The 17,041-nt window shown below is 44.8% G+C and overlaps 1 long non-coding RNA gene across 1 annotated transcript; it reads right to left on the minus strand.

The window, feature by feature from the left end:
- Positions 1-3,440: 3,440 nt before the first annotated feature.
- LOC128579319 (uncharacterized) lies at positions 3,441-4,816 on the minus strand. Its single transcript, XR_008378123.1, has 3 exons — positions 4,707-4,816; positions 4,453-4,577; positions 3,441-3,713 (listed from the first exon to the last, which is right to left on the minus strand). It is a non-coding gene; the product is annotated as an uncharacterized LOC128579319 (long non-coding RNA).
- Between the last annotated feature and the right edge of the window lie 12,225 nt (positions 4,817-17,041).

A 17,041-nucleotide genomic window follows, 5' to 3' on the forward strand; every position in this document is an offset into this window, starting at 1 on the left:
ACACTGGGGTTAGTACTGAGGCAAAAAGGGCTGCCTCCCAGCCATACCAGGTGTCGCAAGTGGCTCCCCTCATCCCATGGGTCCCGGAACTCACTCTATCTACTCCAGGGAGGAGAGGGAATGTTTGGCAGCACAAGGGAGCCAGGAAGCAGAGGGACAATGAATAAAGATGCCAGATGGACAAGTAGCAGTCCCCCAGATTCTAGGAGCCACCGTGGTGACAAGAGTGTTTGATAAAGTTGCTGGGCCAGTACTTCTACATCTCCCACCTGGCATCCCTGGCCAAAACTGTCAGTCTACAGTGTATCACCAGCAGCCAGTTCAACGCGTGCCAAGGACTAACAGTACCCCGAGGAATCCACTCGTATGGAGCAACGCCCTTCAAGGACTTCCAGGTAGACCTTACTGAAATGCCCAGGTTTAGAGGGAACAAGTACTGGTTGGTGATGGTCTACCAGACTTGGAATAGGTAAAAGCCTTTCCCACTGGGATAAAAAGGACTCCTAAAGTAGTAAAGTATTACCCGGAGAAATCGTCCCATGGTTTAAGTTACCACTCTGTTTAAAAGTTGATAATGGGCTAGCCTTCATAACAGAACTAGTGCAAATAATAAGCTAAAGCTTTAAATAATTTATAGGCCTCAAAGCTTATACAGGATAAAGTGTATGAACAGGAACATAAAAGCAGAAATTGGTAAACTCTGCTAGGAAGCAAAGCTTAACTGGATACAGGCCTTGCCACTGGTGTTGTTCAAAGAGGTCTCTGTCAATTCTCTGAAATTTAGCAGGAACTCCTAAAAGAACTAGAAAAGACTGAACTGAATAGATAAAAACCCTAGAAAGAGTAACAAGGAAAATCTCCACTGGGATAATTAACTGTGTTCTGTTTAGTCTTTTCTGTCTGTACATCCTTTCTCTCTGGAGGATCAAGGGGACCCAGTCTAGGTCTGGAATCAGAACCTGGTCCCCCTGAAACCAAGGTAGAAAGAACTTTACACCATCATCCTGACCACATGCACAGCAGTAAAGGTGAAAGAAACACCTGGAATCATCATAGCTGGCTGACTAGGGCTTCACTGCTTCTTGGAAAGTAAAGGTAACTTTTGAAACAATCAACATGCCATGCTCCAGCCACATACTGGGAGCTGGCTGGTCAATGCACAGCTGAAGCTTGAGGAAACTCCTCAAGGGACTTTTTGGACTTTGAACTTTGGAAAAGTGGGGGAATGTCACAGGGAAACATAAAAACTCATATATATATTAGCCCACCACCATGGTACTATTAAGGCCCGAGTAGAGAACCCAAGAAGAGTCACAGTCCCTAAAATCTCAGTGCTGAAAAGTAACTAATATTGGCACCTGCAGAAACAAGCTGATAGTGAGACCTCAAATTAAAATATCTTGGAATCTCAAAAGAGGGGAATGAGAGAGGATAGCCGCGAAGGGTGAGGTCTAGAAGAACAGGTCTTCTCAAGGAGACCACCAGGATACATATGCAGGGTCTGCTCCACAGTGACTCAGCTCTTGGGAATTTATAAACTTAACTTCCTGAAACTTGGAAATTTCTAAGTTCTGTGAAATCCTGTAGTTCTGTAAGGGTGGAATAGCATCTCCCGCTTGATTCAAACTGGCCAATGAGAAGGGTACCTGTGGGGTGGAACTTTTTGACTGTCAATAAAAAGAGAAAGACCAAGGCAGTCAGGGAGCACGGCTGTTTGGAATTCTTCTATAAGCTCCCAGCTGGTGAATAAAGCCCTTCCTCTTATAAATGTGGTGTTTGGGTGCTCTTTCTCTCCTTTGGGCCTTGTCTTTCTGCAACAATAAGAGAAAGGTTATTTCCAAATACCACGTGAATGGGGGGAAGCATAAGAATGAGTACCCAAAGTCTCAGTGATGGTCAGTGACTTTTAAAGATGCTTTTTAGAAAGAAGAGAGGAGAGAAACTGGAAAGTATACATGTATCAAGTGGTTGCTATGGTGGGAGAGTGTAGATGAGTGGAAACAGATTGATTTGTAAACTAATGTGAGAGACAGGTATTGAGCTTCAAATGACCCTGGAGCCAGATCTATTAGCATGTGATAAGGAGGCCAGCAGCCTTTTCTGATTTTAAATCAGGGTACTTGGGTTTTATAGAGGGGAGGCCAGTGCTTTCTGATCATGAATTGCCTTTTGATTCATTTTATATATATATATATATATATATATATATACCAAGGAATTATATTTGAGGGTGAAATTTCCTTAGCTCCTTCATTTCTCTGGTCTGGAACTTCCCTAGAAGTTTCAAACATTAAGAGCTGAGGTGGTAAATGTAGAGAGAGAGAAAGCAGGTTAGCAATTTAGTAATAAGATAAGATGTTTGGTAAGACATATAATAGTATAAATTAGAGGTGGCACCCATACCTGCCTTGGGTAAGGCACTGGACACATACATTGAGGCTGGTAAGTTTGAACCCAGCCTGGCTGGCTAAGGTAACAATGACAACTGTGACAACAAAAACAACAAAAATAGCCAGGCATTGTTGTGGGCACCTGTAGTCCCAGCTACTTGGGAGACTGAGGCAAGAGAATTGCTTCAGCCCAAGATTTTGAGGCTGCTGTGATCTGTTATGCCACAACACTCTACCAAGGGTGACATAGTGAGACTCTGTCTCAAAAAAAAGAGACTATAAATTAGGATGAGAATGAATAAGCAGAAAAGAACAATTCTAAGCACATTTCCTCATACCCCCATTAAACCAGTCTCCCATTCCTGGGAAAAGGTCAGTTCAATAGAATGTTTTCACTTCATTAATTTGATGAAGAATGTTTATCTTGTTCTTTAAGAGATGTAGATCAGTCTCTGTTTTCCCTGACTGATTTATGCAAAAACAACATTTTCCCCCAAATAACAGCACAAGCTCTTCTTTGTTGAGCTATCAAAGCATCCAGGATGTGGTGATTTTGAATTACAACAGATGCTAGGCTGTTAATCTCTGCTTGAAGTGTTCCCAATGCCCACATGGTGATGTTTAGCTCTTATTCTATTACCATGGAGAGATTTATGACTGCACTTTCAATTCTGTTAAGTTCCAAATGCTGAATAAAGGATCCTGAGCATTGAAAAGAACTTTGAGTTATGATATACAAGGGGATTTTTTATAATGTCACGTTTTGTATGTTTATAAGGTACAACCTTATGAGCAACAGAGCCCAAGATTGTAATTTGACTGGAATTTAAAGTGGAATACTTGGTAATAGAGCGTGTCAGATAGCCAAGACTATAGCATCCTAACCATTTGAGTGGGAACCATTTGTATACCTTATTACCACACAAGATAAAAAGACCAGTATTATTTATAGATAGTCAGGTTAGAACCTGTGACCTTCCAGCCTGAGGATTGTCATGTCTTGTCCTCTTCACTGGCATATTCACATATCTGTTTGTTATGTGTCCCTGAGCAAAAGATATCTCCACAGTTTTTACAGACCAGTTGTCTCACCAGCAGGTGAAGTCGTATGTTGCTTCTTCTCTGGCTGTGGATACCACATATTATCATTCATGCTTTTTCCAGATTGGTTCCACCAGGCACTGACATCAGCAGGGATGAAAATGAATTCAGGTTGCTTTGCATGGTCTAGATCTTGGCATAAACAGCAATCAGGTTGATTAGTTAGTGTGGCCAGGGTTTGAAAGACTGGTGCAAAGGGGTGCTGGGTCAGCACTTGACCTGCTGAAAAAATAGTAAGTGTTAGTAAGAGTAAGTCATAGTTTGAAAGAAGAGTCATAGTGTAAGATAAAATGAAAAAAGAGAATGGGATAGATTGAGGCAATCTTCACTCAGCTTCTAATGTGTTATTTCTGAAAGTGGAGGGGGATGTTTAAAGAAAAGAGTGTTTAAAAGTGACTTTTTCTTTTTTTGAGACATAGTCTTACTTTATTCCCCTTGGTAGATTGCCTTGGCATCACAGCTCACAGCGCTTCCGACTCCTGGGCTTAGGTGATTCTCTTGCATCAGCCTCCCAAGTGGCTGGGACTATAGGTGTCTGCGACCACACCCAGCTATTATTTGTTGCAGTTTGGTTGGGGCAGGGCTCAAACCTGCCATCCTCAGTGTATGGGGCTGGTGCACTACCCAAGGAGCCTAACTAATTAGAATATAAGGCAGTTAGCTGTAGCTGCATAACAAATAACCACAGAACACAGGGATATTGAACAATGAATATTTCTTGTGCATCAGCAGGCTTCCTAGGAGATGTGCTCTGATCTGGCCTTGGCTAGGGCAGCTCAGTGTCACAAATCCCTCATCCTACACAGACTAGATGGCTGGACCCCATATGTCTTCCCAGGGATGACAGAAAGTCAAGGTCAGTAGGCCAAATGATACCTTCACAGCAGCTTGCATTTTGGCTGATTTCCTATTGACCAAAGCCAGACACATGCTGAGCTTGGGGTTGGAAGATTACACCCACCTGCTGAGTAGTAGAGCAGTGCAAAGTTGCATGGCTGAGATGGTGGATACCAACAAGGGTGAAGAATCAGGCCATTAATTTCATCATAGTCTGAGTAGTGTGTATGCCCTCTTGTAGTACCCATGCTGTCAACACCAGCATCACATGTGGAAAAGATGGACAACATTGCACATATACAGGCCGAGAGCGAGTGTCAGGGCCGTCCCGGGTGTTTCTCCTCCACTACTGCTCCACCTCCTGCCCTCCTGCTCTACCTGGTGCTGCCTGTAGGTGCTCAGGTCAGGCTGGTCATGGAGGCTCCTGATGCTGGAACTCAGAACGCGCTGCTCAGAACACAGAACGTCAGCGAACACACTGATCCCTTCACCTTGGCAAAGTCTGTAGCCAACACAAACCTCCCAGAGTAGCGGACCCTATTCGAAGGACCTGACTCTGCTGAACTGCCCTCATGGGCAGTTATCTGGACAAATCTGGCCCACAGCAGCCTGCGCCAGCTCAGGAGGGCGGGGACCCGCAGGAGAGGCCTGACCGCAGCCCACCCGCCCAGCCCTCACCTCCCGCCCAGCCCTCACCTCCCGCCCGGCCCTCACCTCCAGCCCGGGTGGCCCATCCTGTCCGCCATGTTTACCCCTTGCTCCCCACTCCTCTGCTCCCGGCCTCCAGGAGGCCTTGCCACAGGGACGGTGGGATGTCCTCAAGGCACTCCATGATGGTACCTCGAAGATGGGATCCCCTTCGACAGCCTGGGTATTCCCATGTGGGGGTACTTCCCAGGGTGTGCTGGGATGGCTTCCCCAAGAAGAAGACCCGGCTACCTGTTCATCATTTCCGGTGGATGGGCCGCCCGGGGACTGTGAGGATCCCCCCTCTTGACAGAAAATGGACTCGTTCTGCAGGACGGGAGCAGGTGATCAGCTCAGCACTGTCCTCACTATCACGCGACGTCTCAGACCCAAGTGCCCTCAAAGACAGGATGGAAAATACAGTGAGGGGGGAAGACCAAATATTTGCTGATGGCCAGAAAAATACAAGAAGTTGCCATGACAACAGTGGGACTGGACCTTCAGCCCTTGAGCCCCTGGTGGCCAAAGGAGTCCGGGCTCCTTTGCTGCCTAAGCCTGAGCGTCTGAAGAAAGGTCCCGATTCCCAGAGCTCAGAGGACCCCTTGAATAAGAGATCGTGCACATCTTGTGCGAGCACGTACACATGTGGCATCCCTGTCCCCAGGTGCAATGCCATTACCAGCTCCTAAAGCTCTACCCGAGGCTTCTCACAGCTCCAGAAGAGAAGCGGCCTCAGTTCCTCACCCTCCTCATCCCGCTCCAAGACACAACTGAGGCCAGCAAAGAAAATAAGAGGAGAAGAGCTGGGTCATCATTTCAGTTCCTCAACTCCACTTGTCCCAGACAAGGAGTCCCGGGGAGAGAAGGCTGCAGAAACGACCACAAACGTCTGCAGTTCCCCATCTACAACTCACAGCTCTAGGCCGCGAAAACGGAAGTTTCCGCTGCTGCGCTGTCCGCGAGGGGAACCTCTGACTTTGCCTCCAGCTCCCGACCCTGGCTATTCAGTCACTGCTAAACACCTGGACTTAGAAAAGAAAGCTTCATTCGATTGGCTGAACAAGTTTTTGGCAGACACGACTGAAGACGAGATGATGGAGGTGGACCCACCAGACACTGACACCACCACCGATTCCACAGTCGAGATGATGGAGGTGGACCCGCCAGCAGCCCCCCCTGCCATCGAAGACGTCGAGATGACTGAGGATAGCCCAGAACCTGTAGCTCTTCCAGCGAAGACGTTTACTAAATCCCAAGCCCTATCTGCCCCATCCGCCACTGCCAAGCAACGATTTCAGTCTGGAATGCTGAGCATTCTACCCCTGCCACCTTCTGCGGCACCTCCATCTTCTGCAGCACCTCCATCTTCTGTGGCACCTCCATCTTCTGCGGCACCTCCATCTTCTGCGGCACCTCCATCTTCTGCGGCACCTCCATCTTCTGCGGCACCTCCATCTTCTGCGGCACCTGCTGTGTCTTCCTCATCTCCCCTGAGCAGTGTGAGCCGCACCAGGAGCAGCGTGAGGAGCACCACCACTTACGCTGCACAGCCCTTTCTCTCTGGGGCACTCCCTGCCTCTGCTGACAGGTTTATCCCAGCCCAGATTTCCATCGTCCAGGTTGCCAAGTTTACTCCCAACCGTACATCAAGCACAGTCACCACCTCTGGATTCAGCCAGTCCCCTCCCAGTGCTGTTCAGACAGCCAGCAGCAGCAGCTCCGGTGGCTTCCGTACATTGGGCAGCACCCTGACCACCTCACGCCCAGCCCCCACCAGCCAGCCAGCGCTGACCATCAGTTTTGCCTCAAGTGAGAAACCTCCTCTCCCATCAAATCCAGGAGCCAGTCCCCAGACTGCATATAAGGCCACTGATGGGCCACGACGCCGAGCTCCCAAGCGACGCCTTCCCCCAAGCTGTGGAAACTCTGCAGCCGCGCCCCCAGCTAAAAAGCCCAAACTAACCCCAGGCCCTGCTGCCAAAAGTAATCCCTGAGGGCCATCTTTGCTGGCAGCTACAAGGTGCAGCCCACTTGGATATCTGTGCATTTGATAGGATTGGGAAAGACTTCTTATCCCTAAAACATTTCCTTACTTGGCTTAACTACCAGAAGTGGCTCTCTTCCCTGAGTTCCCTTAGGGCAGTGGTTCTCAACCTTCGTAAAGCCGTGGCCCTTTAATACAGTTCTTGTGGGTCACGACGCACAGGTTGAGAACCACTGCCTTAGAGGACTCTTTCTCCATTTCCTGCTGCTTTGTCCCTTGTAGGATATAATCACAGTGTGTGCTGCCTTTGCCATTTTCCTCCTTTCTATTCCGAGTCAATGCCTCATCTCCCAAACTCTCTGCCACCTGGCCCCTAAAGGCTTGCTGGCAAAAGACTGTTAGCATGGCAGAGCCAGGGGTGAGCCACTTCCCTCCATGAGGGCAAAGCTCTCATCTTAGAGCAGACAGGACACCCACGCCTGCTGTCAGCTGCCTCCTACCCCACCTCCCTGGTCGCCTCATGGGGCCGTTGTCTGCCTCTCCAAGATGATATGTAGGAGGCCTTGTCCTGTTACTTGTCTGATGCTCCTGCCTATGTTTGAGGAGAAATTGAAACGTATGAGTGGCGGCATGTTGGGACTTAACTGCTTCAAGTTTTCTGGGGCCCAGCTATCTGAAGGTGGACAGTACAACCACTGTCTGGCTGCAAGTGCTGACCCTGAACTTCAAAAGGTTTTTGCCTTTAAGGGCTGGCAGACCTGGATGGTGGGGGTGGGGAGGCGGGGAGTACATACTTTCCAGTGACAGCTGGGTGCCCGTAAACTTGAAGCCGTTGAGCCTGGCACTCCCAACATGCCAACACTCATACAATTCAATTCTTCCCTGTCCACATTCATAGGCATGAGCGTCACACAAATATCACAGGACAAGGCCACCCACATATAATCTCGGAGAGGCAGACAATGGCCCCATGAGGCCACCAGGGAGGTGGGGCGAGGAGGCAGCAGACAGCGGGCCTGGGTGTCCTGCCGGCTCTAAGAGCTTTGCCTTCCTGGAGGGAAGTAGCTCACGTCTGGCTCTGCCATGCTAACAGTCTTTTGCCACCAAGCTCTTAGGGGCCAAACTGCCAGAGAGGACCGGAGATGAGACATTGATTGAGAAATGGCAGGAGGAAAATGGCAAAGGCAGCACATACTGTGGTCTCCAAGATAAAGCTGAACTTCAAGATCATTTTCAAACAATGAAATCCTACAAGGGATGAGGGAGTGTTACCCTCCACTTATGAGAACTCACTGGGGGCTACCTCACCCACACTCTAAGTTGCAAAATCTACCTTCCTGAGCCGTACTTTCAGGCTGTATCTTAGTGATTTCCCATCCGAGAGCCCTGTCCGGTCATTTCCCCTTTCCTGCTTTATACTACAACCAAATGCTTAGGCTCAGGAGCCCCACTGTCATGCCCATCCTCTTTGGGACAAGAGTGAATATGAGTGTCATGCCAACTTTTCTGAAGATTGTTCTACGATTGGGATTTTGCCCATCACCTGTTAAGAAGACCAACATTTGGGGTCACATACTAATTTAGAGTATAGTTTGTTAACACTATTTTCATGGTTTTAAGGTGTTTACTATATTTCTTTGAAAGCTGAGGATGCTGAGTGATCTTAAGTGAAATGTTAATACCTTTTGTTTGATGTATTAGAATTTAGGGTTATAAAAATCAGAATAGCTGTTCTTAAAACAACAAGAAAAATACCTGTGTTTCTGTCGCCACTTCCAACATATGAATGTTTCCATAGATTGCTTGCTTTATAGCCATCCTGTTTGTGACAGAAGCCCTACTTCCAATTCATCTGTTTCTTATAGAGTGGTTTTGTATATTCCAGTTACCTAGATGCTCTTTGGAGATTTTCGATACCATTTAAGGAAGATGGCTAGATATCTGCTTTTGGAATCAGAAAAAAACAGGAATATTGATCATATTTGTGTATCTGTATGTATTTTTATACTATCTTTGACACCTTACACATTGTTTTCACAATTTACGTTGCCATCACCCTGAAGAAATAAAAGCACTTCCAAAAGGCAGGTTTTTAAAAACAAAATTCTGAGAACAAATTTTAACTTTGTAAGATAAATAGTCAGAAATTGAACCCTCAGTAATAACCATCATTGGGAATATTGATATATTGTTTGACAATGTTGCTTCTTCATTTGCATGGAAGTTGACGGTCAGGTACATAAAGTTAATTTTTACTGTTCAGAATAAGTTATGGGAAAAGATGTCATTTTATTTTCAAATGTATGTATTGTAACCCTCAGTTTCAAGCTGTATAAAAAATTAAATTGGATTGTATTACTGAAAAGTGAATTTTGTAATTCTCCTATGTCAAATTATACCTAATTTGGAAAGAGGGAAGTGGCAAACACTAAAAGATGGGTTCTCTTCTCTAAATGGAGGAAAAGTCTCAGCAGAGCAATAGGATAAAGTGTTATGTTAAGTATAAATATTTAAAAAATGAAAATAAAAATTAAAAAAGGAAAAGATGAATACTTAGATGTTCAGGGGATCCCAGGGCCACCCTCACTTCAGACCAGCTGGCTATTAATTTAGGGGCTCCCACAACCACCTTTTTGGTCGAAAAGACCAAATGACTCACAGAACTCCAGAAAGTGTTATATTAGTGAGTATAGTTTCTTAGAGTGAAAGGATGCATATTGGAACTGCGGAAGTAAGAGACACCTAGAGCAGAATCTGGAGCAGGTCCAGATGTGCAGTCTCGTGTCCTGGGAACATGTTCCCCTCCTAGTATCAACAAGGTGAGGCAGTACACACAGAGTCCCGTCAACCCAGGAAGCTCAGTCGAGCCCCAAGCGTTCAGGCTTTTTTGTGAACTTGATCACATTGTGTGTGTGTAGCTGACCATTAGCCTTCAGCCCCTCAGGAGGTCAGAAGTCATATGGCATGTCCCAAAGCACCCAACATACATCACCTTCTTAGACTGTCTCATGGCTAAAGCCCCCAGGCAGATAACGATGTTGTGATGAGGCAGGACACTCCAGGGACCTTGAGATTTCCTCCCAGTAGCTGAAGCCAGAGACCAGACCTCTCTCCAGATGAAGGGAAATTTTTGCCCCACACTGCCCCGCCTGTATCGGGGAAGACATGTTCACCCTGAGCTTGCTTGCCCTGTGTACCTACCATGACACTATCCATAAACATCCTGGTTTTCCTCTCCTTCTGGGCACGTGGTGGGGTTATGCTTCCTTCCTTTAGCCCTTTGAAGACAGATGTGCCCTAATGACTTGCCTTAGTAGGGGAAATGTAAGAAGAAATAATGAGAAGGCAGAAACTTCAGAATCAACATAGGTTTACCATGTTCCCTTCCCCGATCCCAGGAGAATGTGGAAACAGGTTGGGATGAAGGGCCCATGAGCCTGGGACCCTGAGAAACTAGGAAGAAGTACCCCTCACCAACCCTTGATACACTGTCCACACCAGTCAGTGGTAACCGTTTGTTGTGTTAACCACCTAAGATTTGGGGACTTTTATGGTAGCACAGCATATCCTGGTAGCTAGATATTACACTGCGGTGGATCGTGGGCAAGTTATTTATCTTCTTATAAAATTCCTTGGGCCTCAGGTTTCTTCTTATAAAACGCAGACAGTAGTACTTGCCTTTTGAGGCTACGGCAAGAATAAATGTTACACATTGTAGTAGTTTGCTAGAGAAGTCATAAGAAAGTACTACGGACCTGGTGGCATGAACAATTATTTTCCTAGAGTTCTGGAGGCTGGAAGTTCAAGATCGTGACAGCAGGATTGGCTTCCTCCAAAGCCCTCTCCCTGCCTTATACATGGCTGTCTTCTTCATTCCTCTTCACATAATCATTCCTTTGTGTGTGTCTGTGTATTCATGTCCTAATCTCCACCGTATTTAAGGACAACCGTCGCGTTGGATTAGAGTTCACCCTAATGACCTCATTGTAACTTCAATACCTCCTTAAAGGTCCTTTGTCTACGTACAGTCACAGTTTGACATACTGAGGGTTAGCACGTCAACATATGCTCTTCAGGGGGGCACAATACAGTCCACATTACAGGCGGAAAACAGTTACAGTAGAACAGTACATGGCACAGTAAATGTTCAAGTCGGTTAGTGACTATTGTGGTTGATACCCTAATCTTTGTTCATACTGTTGAGAAAATATGGTGAAGACTTACTTTTTATGGAAGAAAGTTGCTGAACTGTGTTTGATATTATCACTAGTTAATGAATATATAATACACGAACAGTCATGTAAGCTTAGGCACAAAACATTTTAAAAATACAAACAAGCCACTCTGAAATTGCTATATGCCATACTAGCTGAAATATGATATTCTGGAAAAAATAAAACTAGAGACAGTGAAAATTTTAGTAGTTGCCAGGGGTTGTGGGGAAGGTTGGATAGAACAGACAGAGGACAAAGAATATTTAGGGCAGTGAAACTACTCGGTATGATACTATAGTGGTGGATACAGGATATGTGTCCAAACTCAGAGAATGTACAATAACAAGTTGTTGCCTTGATGTAAGCTATGACTTTGGATAATAAGGGCATATCAATGTACGTTATTCAATTGTTCCAGATGTGCCTTTCCAGTGGGGGATGTTGGTAGTCTGAAGGCTCTGAGTGAGTGGGGACAGGCGCCGTATGGAACTCCCTATACTTTCTGTTCAATTTTGCTGAGCACCTGACTTTGCCCAGGAAATAGTCCATTAAAATTTTAAAAATACAAAACAACATACCAAACAGTTACTAATAATTGTAAGGAGAGAAGAATAGTTTGAAGATCGTCTTGGTTACATATTGCGATGATTACATATTCAGGGTCTTTGTGGATGTATTTTTGTGTGTGTTCTGTGTGAATCTGAAATTGGGAAAAATATATAAATTAACAAAAGTAACGGATGACTGGCTCTTCAGGGAAGCAATAATCAAAGACATAGGTGGGTGGTCCCCATCCTGTACTTCCGCCTGATGCTCAGGAAAGGTTGGTGAAACCTTCACTGCTTGTTGTTAATCTCTGCCCGGTAACATCTCTAAGAGGTGAACCATGCCAGAAGGGCCTGGCTCTTGGAAGGAAGCACTGCACCTTGACTAGTAACACCTGGCTAGATCAAGAACTCCAAACACAACGGTGCCTCTGAGAAACAAAGACTTAGGAAAGACCCTCTGTATGTGTGAACAGGTGTTCAGGCGACCATGGGAAGGGTCACTGGAGGAAGCCCCCACCTGGGCCAGAACTAACAGGGAAGGACTTCCTTAGAAGCCACCAGAGACCATAGGCACGGCACAGTGAGGCCTTTTGAGTCAGGACAGAAGCCCACTGGCCCTTTCCCCCTTCCGGTAATTACAATATTTTCTAAAACGTGGCCATGCGTTGGGCTTCCACTGGAGAATCTGGTGTCACAGTCAGGCACTGTCACCTCAGATGTCGTTTAGGCTTTTACCCATAGTTTCCATGTGTACAAAATGGAGGCAACAGCATCTGTCCTTCAGGATCCTTGTACGGATTGCCTGGCATAATGTGGGTACTTAGCTGATGAATGGATTAAAGTATGTCTTCAAGCAGTGACCACCCATAGGCTGAACTGAAGGGATTTCTGGGTGAGGATGTGTTGAGGATAAAGGGGGGCAAAGAAAGGAAGGATGGACATGCCTTCCATGCAGGAAACAGGGCCTTTTGGACCTCCTGGTTCTCTGTACAAACACCTGTACGTGTTTCAAATAGCACAAGACAAATATAGAAATATTCCCAAGGGTGAAAAATAGGCTCTTCAGGTACCAAATAAAGAAGGAATTGAAGGAGCTATGATGGTCCTCTGGTGTGGCAGGCTAGGGGTGTGTTATCCTGGGAGAGCCCCCAATGGCTAAGATCATTCAGAGATGAAAGAGGAAACCTGGCGCCTATGAGGATTTAGTAAATAACTCTTCTTCTTTTATCTACAGTGAATCTTAAAAAAAAAAGCAACGTTGCCTAACTCCCACTAAGGCCTTTGAGCATCCCTAAGTAATCTGGGCAGCTGCTTATTTCTATGTTTTCACCAGTAAACTTCAACCCAGGACTTACTTGATTAACGGTAGAATGGGATGCAAAACCCTTCATGGCCCACTCTGCAATTTCAAATTCTCATGTAATAATCATTCAAGTGTCACTCATAGCAACATGCTTGAGAATGGTGAAAAACGGGAAACACCAACACGTCCGCTAATGGGAAACTGGTTAAATGCATCCTATTGTGCTGTTATTAAGGTATTGCCTATCAGCTCCAAATTCACGCTTCATTGCCTGCTCTATGACAATGGACCTGGACCTAGGAAACTGTTTTCCTTTGCCAGAAGCAGGGATGTCCAGCCCTGTCAGCAGAGGGTACTATTCTCCTCCCATTCCAGGGGGAGTGGCTTGCTGACCAAGCTCCTGGAGAGCTCACTGCTTACTCCAGTGCCTGGCCCCAAGCGGTTTTTCTTTCTGCTGCCTGATAGGCTTCTGCTGTTTCCACCTCTCAACCCTGACCACATTAGGGTGGCCAGGAGCCCCAGATTGCCTGGGTCTGTGTTGCAAGGAATCTCTGCCCTTCTTTGGTGGTCAGGCTAGCCTTTTCTAATCATGTGTCAGGATCTCAGGCTGAACAGAATCTGAATGTCCAGGCTGCCAGATAAAGATAAACTGCTTCAGCCGCTAAGGACAATCAGGATTCATCAGATGATACTGACAAATCCAACGGCTGACTTTCTATTTTTATTTAACTCCAATTTTACTGTGTTCAGACATCTCCTAGGAATCTCATAAAAGGTACATTCTGATTCAGTAGCTCTGAGGTGGGGCTGAAATTCTGCATTTCTATAAAGTTCTGAGGTGATGTGGAAGCTGATGGTCCACATACCATCCTTAGAGAAGTGAGGAGTTAGCGTAGCTTTGAGCTCATTTCTGTAATATAATCTTTCCTTTCCTTTTTTTTTTTTAAACAGAACCTGCTGTTGAAAGCCACCACCTGAGTGCAGAATTCCATCAGGAACAGATGAATGCCAAGTTCGCTTTGTTAGTATGCATAAATATGAGGAAAGAAATCAGAACGCTCTGGATTAACAACCATCCCCAGCTGATGATGACCTTTGCCACTAAGTACACTAAAACAAGAGAAAATTATTTTCTACAGCATATACCTAAGCCCTCTCTCCCCTCAACCCACACATGGTCTTCTGAACCACAGATCAGCAGTCGTTGAAGTGTATCTGTGAATATGCTCCCATCAGTTTGGTTTTTATCACGGTATGATCCAGTTTGATTCTCTGTAAAAGGCAGAGGGGTCAGGGATATTGTCCCATTGGGGTCAGGGAATATTATCCCATTGGTGTCATATTGACATGAGGTGCAAATGAACGGAATCACTGTTCCTCTGACATGGAATTTGCATTATTATCTCCCAAAGCCTAGACTCACAATTGATAATACAAATAATTAAAATGTTCACATTCATATGCAACGCCTTTATCTTTCAATTTATATTTGATCCTTAGGAAAAAACCAGTAAGTAGTTAATTATCTTCCTCAGTTCTTTTTTTTTTAATATGTTTTTTATATATTTTTTAATTAATATGAGGTTACAATATTTAGGTTACATTGTTCCCACTTCAGGGTGAAGTTCCTGAAGAACTTTGTAGAAGAGCCCCGCAAAGGGTGTGTCATACACCCCGACAATGTGCACATTAGGTGAGATCCTGCCTCACGCTCTCCCTCCTTCTGCCAAATGCCCACACCTTGCTTCCCTCTACTTCTGAACTGGACTATGTTAGTGTGTTATTAAACTCTACATTGTTTACATTTACCTGGATGAAGTTGAAATACATTCTTCTTAGTAAAGTATTGCAAGAATGGAAAAATAAATATCCAATGTACACCATACATTGCATCCTAGTGTGCCAGTTATTAAGGTCATATGAAATCAATATATAAACAATTACATGCTCCTAAGAGCCCTTTCTGATATATAATCTAATCTAAGACTAGTCAGTCCTATGTCAACATTAATCCAACCTTAGCACAAACACAGTAAAGCATTCACCACATAATATGACATTGGGAGGTTCTAAGTACACCACTTTGCCCCACAACAGCCTCGGTAAGTGAACACGCCCTCACACCATATCTTTTAGTGATATGGACCAACACACAGCTGCCCTTTAGGGCTGTTCTGACTACAAGCACTTTTCATGTGTATGCACACGATGTCTGCCTCCTGCTTGCACAAGTCTTTAAAATGGAGACTCTGTCCTACTCACATGGCAGGCTTCAGCTCAGTGCCTGACAGTAATACATAGTGGTAAAGACTGTGGAATCCAGCAGCACCTGTGGCTCAAAAGAGTAGGGCACTGGTCCCATATACCAGATGGGGTGGGTTTAAACACAGCCCCGGCCACAAACTGCAAAAAAAAAGGATGTGGACTCCATCCAGACTCCCCGTCTTCATAGCCCCAGCTCTCACTCTTACTGAGGCATTCATCTTACTGAAACATGGGACTGTAAAGGCATCTATTGATACTTCAGTGGATTGTTATAAAGATTAAATGACCAGATAGAAAATGCTGGCAACTAAGACACGCTATATAAGACTCATCTATGATTATCAGCAGATATATAAAATAATTAGTCTTTCAGAAACAAGAAGAGGATCACATTCATCAGATTATATAATATTCGTTTCTCAGATTATCTTGTGTTTATGGATTTATTTTATTTTCATTATTTACACACACCAATTGATGCATCATGAGTGTAAAAAATTCATTCATCAGAACAAGACATCGTTCCAGGATTGGTCACTTTCCAAACGCTGAAGATGAATCTGGAAAGAAGAGAAAGAAGGTATCCACAAATGAATTTGGTATGACTTCTAGCCTGAAGGAGGAGAAATAAGGAGAAATAAGAAGAATTCTATTGCAGTGCAGAAGTGGCAAACCAAAACATGTGCATGCTAATCATCACCCGTGAGGGCTTCTGTTTGTCACCTGCCCAGCATCTACTCCTATCAGCTGGTATTGGATGTCTTATTTCATCAGGGAACCTCCCCTCTGCTCAGTCCCAATGCTTCACAGGGGCTAACCTCAATGAGATTCATCTGGGCTGGTGACTGGACCTGGCTGATCTGACAATTCAATTCCCTCCACGACAGCATCTGGTTCAAGAGCGTACATGTGCCCAAGACAGGGCAAAGTTTCAATTCGGAGACTTCTATGCACGTGTTGAAAGTAAAATCCTCTTTCTTTCCATGATGACGTTACAACTCTAAGGCTTTAAATATGCAGTGGAGCCATCCCGGGAGGGAAACTGGCCAAAGAGAAGCCAATACAACAGAACATAAATCAAAGAGATTATGGTGGAGGAGAGAATAGAGATTGGGTTCTTACATGGTTTACCTTGATCTAGCTATGCCTGATTGACCGGTGGACTTTGTTTCCCCTGAGCCACTGAAGTACTTTGTTTTACTTATTCCAAATGGGTTTTCTGCTGTTCTAAACTTGAAGAATGCAAATAAATAAAAAATGAAAAAGTTCTAAATCACAAACTATTTTATTCAGCCTTGATTAACATTACTCGAAAGTGCTTAAAAACAAAACAAAGCAAAACCCCAAACCACAACACCATCTATCAGTATCGTATTTCAACACGAAAGTACAAACAAAACCAGCAGAACAAGCTCTCAAGGGCAAAAGCTTTAACGACTTAAGCAACAAAAATGGAGTATAGAATTGTAACTCATAATATAAGCTAAACATCTTTGAGTCCATAGATATTTACTACATAGATAAATTAATAAGTGGGGGAGAAGAGAGAAATCTTTCATTTTCAATAAATGGTGTAGATATTGTACCCTAATACTCGGGACCACAACGCCCCATTTCATAAGTGTGGGCTTGACATACTGACTTCCTTCCAATGAGCACATGATGGAAGAGGGAACAAAGAATAGCTTGACATTGGAGAAATCACACAAACA

The sequence above is a fragment of the Nycticebus coucang genome, unplaced genomic scaffold (genome assembly GCF_027406575.1).
Source record: "Nycticebus coucang isolate mNycCou1 unplaced genomic scaffold, mNycCou1.pri scaffold_44, whole genome shotgun sequence".
Taxonomy (NCBI): Eukaryota; Metazoa; Chordata; class Mammalia; order Primates; family Lorisidae; genus Nycticebus; species Nycticebus coucang.